The sequence below is a fragment of the Miscanthus floridulus genome, chromosome 8, assembly GCF_019320115.1.
Source record: "Miscanthus floridulus cultivar M001 chromosome 8, ASM1932011v1, whole genome shotgun sequence".
In the NCBI taxonomy this organism is placed as follows: domain Eukaryota; kingdom Viridiplantae; phylum Streptophyta; class Magnoliopsida; order Poales; family Poaceae; genus Miscanthus; species Miscanthus floridulus.
In genome coordinates, this window is record NC_089587.1 from 63473209 (window position 1) to 63478919 (window position 5711).

Sequence of the window (5711 nt, forward strand, 5' to 3'; positions counted from 1 at the left end):
ATAATACCTATAGCCTACAATATAGAAGACCCATTTTGGACGTCAGGAGATGCATAACTAAAATCTGAGCACCATCTCTCCTGGAGACCTATTTACAGAAAGAGTTGTCTTTTGGGTCTTGTTGTTGGAGAAGATCAAAAATAGGTATTGAACCCTTTGCCTGTAGCGCTACCCAAATGATGAATGAGTCTTGTATTTTGTGTCGCGGTTGTTGAACACAGTCTGACAAATTAAGCAAGCCGTGCTAGCTGTTTGGTTCAGTGCTGTGTACGGCAATGGTAATGGGAGCAGTTGCAGCCGCAAATTGTTACAGGGGAACTGAAAGCGCCATTTGGTTGGCTTCAGAACTGTGATCAATAAAGCCATGTGTTACAAGCCAGGAGCGTGCGGGGTGTTGGGGGGGTGGGGGAGCAGATCAAGGAGGGGGAGGGGGAGTGGTCGTGTATAGGTCGGATCCGTTCACGGTATCATCTATTACGGACCGGGCCATCCAAACGCGAAACAAGGTTGTCTCTTCGATCACGCTGTTAATCGATGCGGGGCTGAAAAGCGCGAACCAAACAGCTCCTTAGTGCCAAATAGTGCTACTGTCGTGTCACCCATTTGGCCATCTTTAGGTCCCGGCTAGTTAAGTCTCTACAACGAAAGCACTTCATATGTGAGGAAATCTCGACGACAACAGAGATATTTTTTCCCCTTCAAATTAAAATACCATTTCATTTATTTTTACCAGATTCCGGATTGAGTTATTAGTACACTATTTATTACCATAGTACATCCGGTCCAATCTGTGTAGATTGTAGTTCACTTCAGCATGGTCATAGACGTTTCCTCAGCAGCTTGCATGGAGTGACCAGAAGTAGCACGAAGTTTGGGAACGGGAACAAGCATGAGCTTCTCCTTTAGATGCACCGTCACTCCAAACACCTCTGTCATGTCAACACCCTTCTCCATGCGGATGGGCAGCTGGCAGTCAAAGCAGTACATGAGGTTTGCTAGCATGATCTCAACAGTAGCCATCCCAAAGTTGATGCCAGCACAGATCCTTCGTCCAGCTCCGAACGGCAGGAACTGGAAGTGGTTCCCTCTGAAATCGATGGCCGCAGCGCTGCCACCGTCCATGAACCTTTCGGGCATGAACTCCTCCGGCTTCTCCCATGACTCCGGGTCTCTGCCGAGAGCCCATGCGTTGACGATGACCCTGGTGCCGGAGGGGACATAGTAGCCGCCATCGACGACGCAGTCCGCCATGGAGAGGCGAGGCACGAGGAGCGGGGCAGGCGGGTGCAACCTCAATGTCTCCTTCACGACGGCTCTCAGGTAGGGCATGTTAGGTAGGTTCTCCTCCTCCACCGTTTCTTGTCCCTCTGGTGTGTGCTTTCTGACTTCACCTTGTAGCTTAGCCATCTGATGTGGGTTGCGCATCAGCTCGGCCATGGCGAGCTCCAGGACCAAGGATGACGTGTCTGTGCCCGCGCCGAACATGTCCTAGTTATCATCAAATATGTAGTTCAGGACGTATATAAATGAGAGGATCGATTCTGTCTGTTGGGTACTACGGTACTCACCACCAATATGGCCTTAACATGATCTCTGGTCATACCATATTCTTTCTGAACGGAGAGCAACACATCGGTGAGGTCACCTCCGTCATGGTGATGCATCATAGAGTCTCTTCTCTCGTGGTCGCTCAGTATGGTTTCAAGCAGCTCGTCCCATCTCTTGTGCGTCTCGTGGGCCCTGTTGCGCAGAAACCTTCTGCTAAGGAAACCTAACGACCTCGCCAGCCCGGGGAAGTAGTATTCCAGGTTGAACCCTCCAACCAGAGCAGAGTTGGCCTCCACCAGCTCTCGGAAGACTTTGCTCCGGCCTTCTGCCCGGAGGAACTTGCCTGTCACGGCGCGGCTCACGATATCATTGGCGAACATGTTCATCATCATGCCCATGTCCACGGCTGTGCCCGCCGCCGCCGCCTCCTGTACGTAGGCCAGCACAAGGTGCACCTCTTCTTTGCGGGCACTACGGTACGAGTGCACTTTCTTGACGGTGAGGAGGTGCGTGGTGACCAGCTTTCTGGCCTGCCGCCAGTGCTCGCCGTAGGGGGAGAAGGCGATGTCGGAGGACCCGTACATGAGGTCGTCGCTGACCGTGGACACGAGACGCGATGCGAACACATGGTCGTGCGTGCGCATGATCGTCGCCGCAGCCTGCGGGGATGACACGATGAGAGTGGTGGAGGCGCCGAGGTGGAGGAGCATGAGGCCGTCGCGGCCATGCTTGGCGGAGAGGTCACGGAGGGGGACGTGCGGGAGGTCGCCGATGAGGTGAAGGTGGCCGATGATGGGCAGCCCCGGAGGCGAAGGCGGAAGCTGCTGCTTGTCGTCGCTGCAGCTGCTGCCATGACGGCGGTTTGATCGACCCTGACCGTCGGGAGGCGTAGTAGTGCAGCAGGAGCAGGAGAGGAACGAGGAGCAATAGGAGACATTGTGCCAGAACTAACGGTGAAGAGGTGAGTTGGTATGCCACCTCCTGCAGGTGACTCATGGTCGCTACTAGCTAGCCAAGCGAGGTTCAGGCAGGTGCTGTGTGTGCTTCTGCCTTCCTGCTGTGCTATGAAAGGTGTCTAGCGCTTTATATAGAACTAGAACCTACGTTTTGGCTAGACATTCTGGAAAGTACGGTATATATATGTGGCTTATGGATCATCGTTGTGCGTGGAAAGTTGGATGGCCAAATGAACGCTAAAATGTCCAAAACCTCACACTATTTGCATGTTGTACCTCTTTATCTCTCTTATACATGTGTGAGTCATCCAGTCTCTCACATCTCACATCTTTTTTTTACACGTAAAGATGACTGGATTAGTTTTGTCCTTATCCTTGGGTGTCAAGTGCAAACGTAGAAACTAATTTCCCATATATCTCTTATAAAGCTAATCGCCACTTCATGTTTTATCTCAACATGTAAGATGTCAACATCATCTTTCACTAATAGTCATGTCATGTTACTAACTTCCAACCCTCTTAATGTACTGTAAGCTATCCACGTCATCTCAAACTCTATCTCAACATGCAAGTCATTGTGGCAGAATCTCCTAAATTATAGGACCCACATGCACCTGTCACTGTCCAACGACCTCTGACGGCTATGCATATGTTCCTGGTAACTTAAGAAGAATGTCGGGTGTCCTCGGGGAACCCCGAATCATCCACGATTTTCGAGCAGGATCACATTACAGAGTCATTGCAGTATTACAACAGTTTATTCAAATAGATACACAAGAGTAAAAACTAGCGGAAGACTTACAATAACATAGTTTACAAACCATTTGTTTCAAACCATACAACTAAGTTCGGTTAATATTACAAAATGAAATAGTGGAGTGGCATTATAATATAATACAAAACATACAATAAAACTGCCCTGCCCAAGGGCCACACATTTAGTTATCGTCATCGCACTGAACAACCGTCATGCAGCACGATCCAAAACAGATCTGCTCATGAGCCTCACCTGCAACAAGGGTCAACGAACCCTAAGTACAAAAGTACTCAACAAGACTTAACCGAAATAAAACTGATAAACTCAGGAATGCAGGCTCAGGGGTTCAAGGTATGGCTTTAGCAATAATCAAGGTTCTTTTGCGTAAAAGCTCTTTAACAAAATTCTTTATATCAACATTTAAAACTTCATAAAGATCATATACAAAGCTGACATGACCCGCATTGAGATCATGAAACTTCATATCCAACACTTTCTCAAACCAACCTCAAGTTCCAGTTATTAATCTACGATGATGAACAGAGAAGTGAGTCTCCATAACCGAGGAGCAACGACGATTCGAACCGATTATAACCCAGCTAGGAATTCCAGACCAAACGACATATGCAGGTCCCCGACCTACATATACCAACCTACCCTCAGGTCCTCTAAAACAAGAACGGGTCCGCGCCACCCGAGAATACAGTACTCCACCAATCCAGCCCATTGCCACGTGGGTACACGCTATTCCCGCCATCTCTCCACTCCCAGTGCGCGAGTAGCCATTCTCGTAATAGAATAGCCAAGTTAAGGCTTACCGGAGTATGTGGTTAGTACTACAAAGTCTCACCTCATGCGGTTCAACAACGGTACGGGCCTTAATCGACACAGGCAGAGAGAACCCGCTCACAAGACCTCCATGTCTTGTGGCTCACACACACCGAATCCGCCCGGTCTAGATTTCTTACTCCACATGTTCATATCACATGATAACATAAGTAACCAAAGTTCCATTTGAAACTTGCAGATGACAGGTAATCACCCGACTTTCATCGTTCTAAGCATAGCTAAGCAAAACTAGGCATATACGAATTAAAACTGGTAACAAGGTAGATATGGAAAAACAAGGTTGGTAATGCACCAATTAGGTTTCCACTTGACTCCTAATCACTTAATGCAGTATATAAAAGCAAAAGCGATATAAATTTGTAAAACACAAGGTAGGTTTAAATGCATCCAGGGCTTGCCTTCGTTGACGGAAACGTCCGGTTCCGGAGTCGCAACACAATTATCCAACCCGACCTCAACAGACGGATTAACCTCCTCTGCAACTTGATTAACTACCACGTGTTCACCTTCGTTCACTACACGTAGTAACAATGCCATGTTTAACATGATGCGGAGTACAAAACATGATGCTTGATGATGGATGTAAAATTAACAAATCGAATACAACTTTCCTTCGCGGTACAGTTGTAAGTCAAACGAACTAGATCTTTTTCGTAACACATACATCAATTGTCAAGTATCATTATCACTAATGACCCAAGGTTATCACTCAATCCAAAATTTCAAACAAAACCTAAATCATTAAAGGTTACTATTTGCTTTTATGAATTAATTATTTAATTCAAAATTATGAAATAAATCAACTTATTCTAATTGAGCTCAAAATTTTTGTAAATGTTCATCACATGATAAGTAAGTGGCAAAACAAATCTCATAATTTTTGGACAATTAAATAAGCCTAGAAAAATCATGGAAATCTATTTATTAATTAATTGAGCAATTTTCATCACATTCACAAATTGCTGAAAATTAACATTTCATATTTTCCTAAATAGTATTCATCACAGAGAGGTCACACAAAAATTTTCATAATTTTTGGAGCTCTAGATAAGTCTACACAAAAATAACAAATTTCATCACTATTCATTCAAATATGAAAAACAGAAAATTCATTTTGAACTACACAGTCGCTGACAACGGACCCCACTTGTCATCTTCAACCTCCAGCTTTGACCACGACGGCGACGGCGCTGACCGACGCTAACTCGCCGACGGTGAGACCAACGGCGACGGCCAAAGTACCAAAACACTCACCATGACTAGGCGCATCGATTTGTGGCACTACGAAGACTAATTACGGCACGAAACAAGGCTGACGCCGGCCATGGCGGATGCGACAGCACGGCAGCGCTACGCCGGCGATAGGAGACCGGTAGAGTGTAAACAAAAGGCACGGAGAGGTTCAGCAGCTCACCACGAACACGCTGGAGCAAAGAGCGAGACCGGAGAAGCAACGGTGACGCGTGACGACGTCCACGGTGATCACGACGGAGCAAAGATCGTCGGTGACGGTGTTCCAGCGACTGCAGTGGGCAAAACAACCAAGCAACAATGGATTAAGCACCACAGCATCAAGACGAAGCCGTAGGTACATTGATCAA

At 47.0% G+C, this 5711-nt stretch overlaps 1 pseudogene; it reads right to left on the bottom strand.

Moving 5' to 3' along the window:
- Positions 1 to 804: 804 nt before the first annotated feature.
- On the bottom strand, positions 805 to 2544 carry LOC136469219 (indole-2-monooxygenase-like; annotated as a pseudogene).
- Positions 2545 to 5711: the final 3167 nt, after the last annotated feature.